This window comes from Triturus cristatus, chromosome 4_2 (genome assembly GCF_964204655.1).
Source record: "Triturus cristatus chromosome 4_2, aTriCri1.1, whole genome shotgun sequence".
Lineage (NCBI taxonomy): Eukaryota > Metazoa > Chordata > Amphibia > Caudata > Salamandridae > Triturus > Triturus cristatus.
The window spans coordinates 220,297,178-220,308,685 of record NC_140586.1 but is presented as its reverse complement, the minus strand read 5'-3'; the positions used below and the strand labels follow the sequence as shown (position 1 = coordinate 220,308,685).

Sequence of the window (11,508 nt, the reverse complement as noted above, 5' to 3'; positions counted from 1 at the left end):
GGTAAGTGTACCGTTGTAAACGTAACGCGTAGAAAAGCCTTCGTGGTTAAGGATGTTTCCCCTAAGACCCAGACCTGATTCTTTAGTGAACTTTATATGAAATCGTCCAAATTCATCTCTTAACATGCGGTGTTTGTCTTTGTTTACTTTACTTACAAGGGTGAATAGGGCAGCTGTAGAACATATTTTGATGTGTTTCCCTCTAACATTTAATACCTAAAGTATGTTCTAATAGGGGGAAGTATACAGGCTTTTGGTGACTTTTCTAATATTTGTACTGACAGATAGTAGTAAAACACCAGTCATGCCGGTATGAAACCGCCAGGTGGCAACCCTAATCAAATGAAAAGAAGGTGATGAAAATCTCTTTCACAAAGGCCTGTGCAGTGGCATACCTATAATTAGGGCAACAAGAGCAAAGGTCCTTGGTCCCTGGGTGTGAGGAACCAAATTTCAGTGCAAGACAAGAGGCTACCATAATGCATTATTCCTTTAATGCCACTGCATGCAACCACTTAAAAGTCATACATCATAAAGAAAACTGTTCCAGATCAGAATCTTCAAGGTATATAATAGGCTCAAGCACATAACAATCTGCCTCTTTTCAATGCAGCTCCACGCAGATAAGTACCTTGTTCTATATTCTTGTTTGTTTTCCTTTTTTGACGGTGTGTATTTCCTTCTTATATTGTGAGGTGACACCGTCTGTTTTAGCTTGCTGTCCTCAGATCTCTTTTAGGTCTCGCCTGATCCAGCGCATGCGCTGTTCTGGCCGAGACATTTAGTATACGGGTTTTCAAAGTGCTGCGACACGGCCTAGCGCTTGCTTTCACTTTTTCCGCTGCTGCGCGCTCACCACTCGCGCGTTTTACCGTCTTGTTATGCAGAGTGTCTGTTCATCCGTTCTATTCTCATTTCCCCTGCAGACATTTTTATTGTCTCCAAGGTCCTTACATTTTCTCACAACCCCCCATGACTAGTGGTGGCAGCATTTGTAGAGAGGCCAAGGTTTGAATGGGCCTTCAGACTGAAGTTTCACTCTTTGCATGTTATGTGCCCTGTGGAGGAGTGTGGCCTGGGGGCAGTGTGAATACTTGGCACTCCTTTTCACACACACCAAAAAGCACACACTGATTATGACAAGCGCCTCGAGGCGATACTGTTCATAGCCATCCTAATGAAAGAAAAGCAACCATTCCTTACCCTGGCGTAATGTTACCAATGATTCCATGTCGCCAACAGTGCTGTGTCCCAAATCGAATTGGCCGCACACTGCTCGTCACACCAGCAAGTAGCCCCAAGGAACTCTGGTAGATGTAGTGGCGACGGCGAGTACACCTATGCCACAGTGTTAGAAAAGAAGTATGTGTCGCATTAGCCATCCCTGGACACGTGTTTCGAGGTAGTTACCTCTCGTCAGCAGGGAGCAGGTCAGTGTGTCCCCAGGATTTTATTTAACCACCTACTGCATTCTGTGAGCTGTCGATAAGTGATTGTTCACGTTGTAACGTCAAAAAACCAATCATTTGTAACAGAACAGCACAGCCTTTTGATCTTGGGGTGTGCATCAGTGCTGACGTAGAGGACGGTCATCATTTGCAGTAGTCAGGCGATGAAGACGCGATTCCATAGAATGTATTAAGAAAAAACACTTGCTGCTACGTTGAAACTTGCATGGCTGTTGAATGGAAACCTGAATCCATTAAACACTGCTCTCCTACAATTGCGGCAGATTCCTAGCATGTGACTAGCACTACCCAAGCCCCGCTGGCTTTTCTGAGGCCCCTCACGGTGTAAAACTCAGGCGCAGACAAGTTAAGAATGTAGCAGTTTACATGATCAATCGTCTGGTGACAAAGCCCAAGTTGTACTATGACCTTATCCAAGAGCTATTTGGCCACATATCTACTTTTGTTGATGGCACTCTTAATTGTACTCCTACTTGTTCTCCTTGCCTCTCAAACCTTCCTAGGAAAGTAGTCTCCCGCTACAACCTCCATCATCCCCCAACAACTTAAGTGTGTCCTCTTGACCCATAACCTAGCAACATTTTAAAGGCCCAACAACCTGTGCTCTCAGTCCACTCGAGAACTTTGGCAGCAATTCTGTGGCTTCTTTATTTCTGCGAAACACCCTTAAAGAGGCATATGTACTTTCTCGTTCTTAAGAGGACAATTTTAAGGTCCCAAACTTGGAGAAATTGAGGCACTTTTTAAGAATTGGCTTCATACTTAAAGGCATGTGTTCGAGTAGCTGCTGAACAACTTTGAGGCTTTATTAACTGAAACATGTCCTCTCATGATTACAATCAATTCAAATGGGCAGAGAATGCAAACACCCTCAGAAAAGTTTGTTAAAAAAAGACAAGTTAAAAACTGTGAAAACATCTGAAATTCAAGAGATATTAAATGAAACATTTATTAGAATCTCTTTATTTAATACTGCTATTTATAATAAGCTACTGACCACGTAAAACTGTAGTCCCTGTGTGCATTTTTTCCCCTCTAATATTTAAAAATTCACATGAATGCATATTTCTTCCTGAAACACTTTGTGTTTAATCCTGCAACTCTCCTCAATAAGAGGTAATCTTTTATTTATTTAAAATTAGGTTTAATATTCTTGTTGTCTTTTACTGTCAATTAAACTTGCATTTGTATTTAGAAACAGTCACTGATAAAATAGATCTGCAAGCACTTTACAAACAAGCATTGGCATAGCCAATAGGTCTCGCCTTTGGAACCTTATAAGTGTTTAGCCATGCAACAGTTGATGCTGTTGCACCAAGGATATTCTGCTGCATAACTAAATACTTATAAGGTCCCAAAAGCGAGATCTATTGGCTATGCCAATGCTTGTTTAAACTGGAGGTCTTTATTCAGGTCCTTCGCATGACCTTCAGGTTCCTCCGGCCCCTTCAAAGGGCCCGAGTTCTTGTTTAACTGGGCATTTTGTTTCCCATTTGGGAAACTTCCTCCAGCGCATTCCAGCAAGGCTAGGGCCTTACGGCAGGGAGGCCGTGCTGCTTTGACGGCCGGGCCCGTTCATGCCGACGCCCATGTAGTTGTCAGGTGGATGCCTGCCCCCACATGCAGTGGGAATGCGCTTGTCCCCGACGCTCCCTCTAGCTATGATGCATAGGGTAGGGAAAGAACTTATTTTTTTGTTTGGGAGTTTTACCCGATGTGTCTCCTACACATGACGTGTCGGGGAAACAAAATTAGAGGAAAGCAATGGGCAACAGGTAAGGATCGGCTGTCCCAGCGCTCCTTAGCCTTTATTTTGGTAATAAGATGCAGCTGATCGACAGTCAGACAATGTGATGTCACGATAGCAGTTGACAGTTACAGTGCCTCCGTGATCAGCTGTCTTGTCTTTCTCTGCTACTTGATGTTTCTTCAGGGCATTTTATAATGTTTTAGCCCTCTCCTACCTTTAGTTAGTTTATTAAGATTATTTTAGTTTCCTAAGGGAGCTTAAGGTTTTTTCAGGGAGTTGCCTTCTCAATATAATTTCTTAGTTTTTATTTAGGAAGGCAGTTTATCCCCATCCTTCTAAAAGTTTAAAAACATTATATATATATATATATATATATATATATATATATATATATATATATATATATATATATATATATATATATATATATATATAATATAGATATTAATATATATAAAAAACGCCGCACTCAGTAGATTCGTTGTACAAATTTAATGGCGAACGCCACTACTCCATCAACGCATTTCGACCTCACAGGGTCTTTCCCACGGTAGGTGAGTCCTTCTTTACTTTCACAATTTATACTCTCCATCCGCTGCTCGTAATGAAGCATGATGGGAGTTGTAGTTTCTTAATTCAATTTTACACATAATCGTCAAGTTACAAATACCGCATTATTTACAATTCATTTGTCCTCATTGGACGGGATCCAAGTATAAGTCTCTGATGCCTAATTTGGTTAACATTATGAGGGTATAGTACCTCGTACGGCGCAGATTGTTTCAAGTCATACTATACATTTAGTATCATTTGATTCCTTATGTGTACATGTATTTGGTAGTCTGACTAAGTCTGGGGTTTAGTACATATTAATCATGGACATCGTAATTTTACATTTTGTCCGTAGTAGGGCACATGCAGATATCTGTATTCAGGTACCTGGCACCTATAGCAAAATGGCTGAGTTCGTACATAAGGGACACTGGTGACTTCATACTCATTTTAACGGGCACTAATTGGAATGAGGCCCTATAATGGCAACTATTGATGTGGTATCTCTCTATACATCAATTGAACATGAAATAGGACTACAAGCGTGTGCCTATTTTTTGCTCAGATGGAGCCCGCAGTAAATCCTAAGAGCCTCCTCTTTGCGGCGGATATATCAAGATTCTGGGCAAACATGTGGCTACGTTCACTGCCCTTGACAAGGCTCAATCCAGCATGAGAAGGGTGTTTAAGCGTGGAGTTTTTGGTTGGGCTGACAGAAGGGGCCTTCCTGCCGGCCGGGCCTCCCAGAGGCCCCAATTTAGACAAAGAGGATTCAAGAGAGGCTTTCAGTCCAGTGCTTCGTCTTCCTTCTACTCGCAAGGAGAACGAGCCATCCGTGCAAGAGGATCCAGATCACGGGGTCAAGGTTCGACCAGTTTACAGAGTGATTAAAAAGATTTCTCTTGTTTCTTTTTCCCCCGGAAGAGTGGGAGGGCCGTCTCAGGCTTTTTCCCCAAGTCTGGGAAACAATTACTCAAGACCCTTGGTTTTTAGAAACCGTTCGGAGTTTCAAAGTAGAGTTTCTAGACATTCCCCATCAGACTGTTTCTCCAAGAAACCTAGATCTACCTTTAGACCAGGAGAAAGTGGTGGAAGAAGAAGTACATTCTATGCTACAAAAGGATACAGTAGTGGAAGTACCCTTAGAGTGCAAGGTTTTTTTAAGCATGCTCTTCCATGTAGAAAAAAGATCAAGAGGTGGTGACCTGTGATAAATCTAAGGTACCTAAGATGTTTACCGACACTTCAAGACGGAAGGGATCCACCTTCTGAGAGATAGGTTGTTAGAGAAGGATTGGCTGGTAAAGCTAGACCTGAAAGATGCATATTCACCATCCCTATGGCCCAGGAGTGCCAGTGTTATCTCCAGTTCACTTGGCAAGGTCGTCTTTATCATTTCCAAGCACTACCCTTTTGTCTGCCTTCAGCACCTTGGTGCTTTACCAAAGTAATGAGAGCGGAAGCTTCTTACCCCAGAGAGAGGGGAGTATGTCTGATTATATACCTGAACGATATTCTAATTATGTCCCAATGTCGGACTCAGATTTGGAAAGATTTGAATACGGTTATGGCTCTTCTGGAAAGATTCGGTTTCATAATAAACAGGGATAAGTCTATTCTTACTTCTGTCAGTTTTAAGGCTTCACTGTAGATACAGTGAGGGTAGTTCTTCTTTTATCATTGAAGAAGATTGCCAATATTCAGAAGGAGATAACGTATGTACTGAAACGAGATTCTTTAACTTTGAGAGCGCTTGCCAGACTTCTGGGCCTCTTCTCTTCTTCCATTCAGGCTATGTTTCCAGACCCATTACACTATCGTGCTTTACAGGGAGTGAAGGCGAAGGGTCTTTGAGGCAGCTTGTGGTATGGAGATGGTTCAGCTCGATCAGGAAGCCAGGTTAGAGTTGATTTGGTGGCTATAGAATTTGGATGCCTGGATCTTTGGTTGTTCTTCGGAATGTATTCTGGAGTCAGATGCCAGTCTTCTGGGGTGCTCAACTAGGTACGGTAGACACCGGGGGAGTATGGTCTCACATGCAAAGGTCGCGTCATATAAACTATCTGGAATTGACCGCAGGTCTTTACGCCCATATGAGCTTCAAACACCATTTACAAGGCAGAGCCATTCTTCTGAAAATGGACAATGTTTCTGCTGTGGCATACATAAATCAGTTGGGGGGGGGGGTACAAGATTCTTAGACCTTTCAGATCTAGCCAAGAGACTTTGGATGTTTTGTTTAGAGCACAGCATAAGCCTGAGAGCAGAGTATTTTCCTTGGAATACAAATGTGACAGCGGACTGGAACTTAAGGTTCTTATGGGATGACAGCAACTGGAAGTTGGACGAGATCTGCTGTAGAAGTCTGTCCCAGGTTTGGGGTCCTTTAAAATGAGATCTGTTTGCAATCAGACTGACATTTCAGCTGAAGAGATACTTCAGTTGGATGCCAGACCCGGGTGCTCTGGCAGTGAATGCTTTTCTACAAGTGAACTCATGCTTATGCCGTTCTCCCATTCGCAATGACTCAGAGTCAGAAAGGAGAGATGGTCACTTGTGTTAATTACTCCCTTTTGGCCATTCGAGGCATGGTTTCCAATGGCCCTAGAGCTAGTTTGCAACATACCTTTTTTTCTTCCTGCCGATCAAGACCTTTTAAGAGACGTGGATATAAAACAACATCCTCTGATTATGGCAGGTACAGTGAACCTTCTTGCCAGGAGAATATCAGGAGATCTAGGGAAATGTCAAGCCTTTCGGGAAGAGCTGAGGGACGCTGAGGAACTCCTTCAGGAGTCCTGGGCTCATGGAACCCCCAGTAGATACAAATGAATTTGGAGAACATGGGTAGGTTGGTGCTTGGAGAGGGGGTCTGAATCCTGTGGAGGCCCCTATTGTTGAAGTGGAGACTTTTTTGGTGGAACAGTTCGATAAGGGCCTTAGTTATTAAAAAATTAATTGTTAGAGGTCGGCAGTTTCGGCTAGACATGCTCTAGTGAACAGTAGAAGTGTTGCGAAACATGTCATGGTCCGTAGGGTTCTTAAGAGTATTTGGCTAAGGAGACCAACTAGACCTAAGTGTGAGACCCTTTGGGATGTTAATTTAGTTTTGAAGTTGTTCTCTTCATGGCTAAATAATAAATATTTGGATCTCAAGAGACTTTCTATGAAGCTAGCTTCCTTGCTCTATTTAATATCCTGTCACTGGATATCAGATAGCAGAGCTTTAGAGGTGAGTAATAGAGTTTATGATGCCTTTGGGGTAAATTTTGATTTGTTAAGAAGAACAAAAACAATGTCTGACACTATATTTTACCTGAAATATGACTCTTGCAAGCAATTGTGGGTCATTAATTGATGAAAGAGTATGATTCAAAAACGATGATACAGACCAACTTCTGATTCCCTCTCTGAAACCCTTTAGAGCTGTTTCATTTGCTACAATTGAGAGATGGGTTAAATGGACCATGCAATCATATAGCATTGACTTTCAGAGATTTCAAGCACAGTCTATGAGTGGAGCTATGTCTAGTCAATCCTTTTGAAAGGTGTGAGGAAGTGTTTCCCGATCCCCCCTACTTACCATATTTCCGACCCACGGCTCCCTAAGGTGCCTCTCGCTTTCGCTGCAAGACCTGTGAAAACAAAGAAAGGACAATTAGTAAAAATAAACCACCAACATTAAAGAAGGACTATCGTTTTCTTGGACAGAGATGCAGAGTCCCCGGGATCAGCAACCAATCACTGGATCCTGGAGGGAGTGAAAACGACATTGAGGCAGGATAGAAGGTGAGTGAGGAGAGAATGGAAGCCGTATTGGGAAGACGGAATTAACTGAAGAGTGAGACGCCTGTTGGGACTGCTGATCGGAGGGAGGAAGACGCTGAGCCTGACGAGGTCACCGACGTGTGGAGTGAAGAGTGGTGGAACCCCACGGAGGGAGCAGATGAGCGGGAATTAGGAGATTTGTGGCGCAGTGGGAAGGATTGGGAATGTATTGAGGGAGGTGAGGCATCAGGGACTCGGTGAAGGGGAGCACCATATTATTTTTGTTTTCTCTGCATCATGTCACGGAGGAAAGTCTCCCGGCCATCCCTTTTAGGTCCTCCATACTACAGAAGCCCAGACAGCGTGTGGGAGCCTTAATTAAGTTAAAACATTGTCACCCTGGTATATAGTTAAAATTCCCTAAGTTTCAAAAGGAAGGCACTTACACCCTAAAACCCTGGGTAATAACTACCCAAACTCTGAGAGGAAGAGTTGGGGTATAAACTGCCTAAAATAGGGGAAAAGAGAGCAAAGGAAATAAAAAAGGGAACACTGCATGATATTCTTTCAGGCACTTAAATCCTAAGATAACCTTATGAAAGAAAACCCTTTCTATTTTTTTTAGCATCGAACTGTAGAGTGTGGTGACGGTTCTGGAAAGAGGTTTTTGCAGAACTTATACTTACCGCTGCTCTCTCTTTGTCTTGAGCCTCCGGGTGGCGCCCTCTTGACGGTCGGACAGTCTGAAAGAAGAAGAGAAGAAGAAGGAAGTCCCTTGAGACTAGGCTGAGCCCTACTAGACCTAGAGGGTCACGCTACAATACTCTTTATGTGATTAAAAACAATAAAAACCATCATCATGAAGAAATATAAACAGCCTCCTCGCCTATTTATCTGCCCAGCCCTCCCACAGAAAAGTAACAGACTGAAGAATATTCCGAGGGCCGCTGATTGGTCTAATTCTACTGCCTTTGCAAAATATTACTATAAACCAATTGAACACATGTCAGATGTGGTTTTGCAGGAGTACCAACATGCCTAATGGTATCCTCCGGTCTTGTAATGAATTAGTGATTCTCTTAATTAAAGGACGAGAATCTGAATTTCGTTAAAGACACGGACGCTAACATTAGGTCACCCTCTCCTCCCAGTTGAGGAGTTGGTGACATACCAACAAACAAAAAAAAAGAGGATATTAGAGTTTACGTTCTTTGCAGAAATTTTTGATGGAAGGGTAAAGATGTTATGAAGTAACAAGTCATATTATAATGGATGTTATATTTTTTCTAATGTAAACTTGTATCATCTCATATTTATCTCTTTACAATTGTTTTTTAAAGTTTTGCTGGAAATTTTGAGATGGACATTATCATTTCCTCTTATTTTCAGATAACGTCCAATACTGTGTTTCCTGAATGGAGTTTTTTCTTCTTTGGGGACTTTGATATTGCTGGAAGTTTCCGCAAACTCGGTCTCCTATGACGTTTCAGTCGTCTGATGTTCTTCCTTTATCTTTGGATTTATTTTTCTTTGTTTGAGCGTGAAATGAGACTTTTGTCCGCATTATAAAGAGGCAGATTGTTATGTGCTTGAGCCTATTATATTCCTTGACGGTTCTGTTCTGGAACAGTTTTCTTTATGATATGTGACTTTTAAGTGGCTGTGTGGAGTGACATTAAAGGAATAATACACAATGCTAGCCTGCGTGTCTTTAATTAAATTCAGATTCTCTTGTCCTTTAATTCGAAGAATCGCTATTATGCCTCTCTTTTTCTTTCCAATTGATCACTGGATATGAGGACTTTTTTTCTTTCCACACATTAGTGACCATGGTACTTTATGACCCCAGGCACAGCCTCTGTTTACCTCACAGACCCCTAAAACCCAAATAGTTGACATCCTACTAGCCACTGGTAAGTAAGGGAAATTGAAAATGCACCATAGAACTCTGAGAGACACAGGATGTTGAGCCAGTGCCGGGACACAAATCTTTTTCCTTAGTTCTAAAGTCAGAAGCTCAGGCGGTAAAGTCACATCGCCTCCCCTAGGTTACTAATATTCATAACAATCATCTAGCATGCAAAAGTATCGAATCAAATATGGTCACGTCCCTATTTGAGGTGACCTTAACCATACCTACCACTAAGCACCTTGGGCCTGATTCACAAAGATAACTTACATTTTTGAGTAAGTTTACACCTTTGACTGCTCAAAGTAACACAAATGGCCTAGACAGAGACTGGTTGTCATCTCATCAGAATTGTACTGGCACGCGTGGTATTTTTATGACAAGGACAGTAGGAATTAGAAAAACCTGTAATATATGGAATTTTCCCCAATTATGATGTCATTTTAAACAGCAAGATGTTAAAAAAAATAATTTCAAAACAGCAGACTATTCCAAAATGTTTCTGAAGCACAGACAGAATTGCCAGCCCATAAAGAATACAGAATTCAAGTACTAGTTTCTGGCCCTTTTAGATTCCGAAAACGTGAGCACGTGGCCGGTATTCTCAGAAAAGGGTAGCAACCCTGACAGGGACATGGGTCATCCATTCAGGTGCACCAGATGCCTGAGTGGCGACAATGCTTGGGGAGCATGTCAGAGTAGGAGCATGATTACCTTTGGCACCACCACACCAAGAGAGCAGATCTGGTCACAGCCATTAGCCATAAAGTACGCCCTGTGGTCTCAAATGGCAGAAAGTACACATAAAGGTGTGGTTATGCCAGGGGTTGCAAGATTCAGGAGAATTAAAAATGCTTGGTGGGAAAAAACATCAAGAATTGTATGGCTCACTCTGTTAAATACTCGCTTCTGAAATTGCAGTGGAACTGTATATAGTGGATCGAACCCTGGCATGGCCAATCTAGACATTCCTCTTTCCAATGTTGATAACTTGAGAACTGCTGAGCATTTGGCCCTCAAAGGGGGCTTCCCCTTTGAAGCTCAGCTTTTGGGCCCAGATGCAATCTGGCCATGCTGCTCGGAAGCAGTCACACCTCTACTCCTGGCAGATCCTTTGTTCTTCTTCCTGGGAATGGTTCACACCTCTCTCCAGGAGGGTAGAAAACTGGCTTTGGGACAGCAACTTGTGTGAAACCATAAATGGCTTTTGGAAACTTTGGGTAACAAAATGGAAACTTTCTAAAATTGCTATTTGTGCAAAAGTTACATTAAATTCAACTAGGGCATCAACTCGGATTTAAAGCAACAATTTGTGTGAAGCCTTGAAGTTCATATTTAGTGGTCTCATTTGTAAGTTAGCACTGCTGAGTTGTCCGCATGTAACTCTATACTCGCCAATGGGGCTACAAGCCTTTCCACAATAAAATTGACCATGCAGGCTTTTTACTTTCAGGACACGTAAAGTTAATAAAAGACATGAGCACCTTTTTAACATAACGCACCCTGGCTTTATGGCTCACTAGGCCTGTCTTAGTGGTGACGTATAAATATTACAAATGAAAGGTTTGGCTTTGCCATGTGTTTAAAAGGCAAAGTCGAGTTAGCAGTTGAAAAATGCTCTCTTAGCCGGCAATGCGGGATGAAAGTTATGGTTTGCTTTGTCACACATTTGGTTGCATAATAAGTGCTGCTGTCCATGAGGGACACTTTAACTTATAGGCCCTGGGTACCTCTGGTACCATATATTAGGGACTTGTAAGTAAGTTAACGTATGCCAATTATGGGTAAGCCAATTAGACATATAACTTCTTAAGGGTCAGATCACTGGCACTGAGGCCTGTTTGGCAGGACTCAATGCACGTCAGAGTCCACAAACTTTAAAGAAGACCACATCACAATGCATCAACAGTTGACAAACCTTCTACCTCTCCTATCATTCATTGACTTTATGCTTGTCCAATGGCAGCCAGAATGGCTCGCGGGTGGTGGGTGTGGGGGGGATAGTGGAGGAGGTCGTGGGGGTCGAAAATAAAAAAAAATAATAATAATAAACTTACCTT

The 11,508-nt window shown here is 42.3% G+C and overlaps 1 long non-coding RNA gene across 1 annotated transcript in view; it reads right to left on the bottom strand.

Annotated features, from left to right (window-relative positions):
* Nucleotides 1-7,354: 7,354 nt before the first annotated feature.
* Nucleotides 7,355-11,508, bottom strand: part of LOC146833446 (uncharacterized) — a 489,922-nt gene continuing 485,768 nt past the window's right edge. The window contains exons 2-3 of the long non-coding RNA XR_014960240.1: nucleotides 8,226-8,282; nucleotides 7,355-7,406 (exon numbers count right to left, since the gene is read on the bottom strand). This is a non-coding gene — a long non-coding RNA (uncharacterized LOC146833446). The remainder of the gene's footprint in view (nucleotides 7,407-8,225; nucleotides 8,283-11,508) is intronic.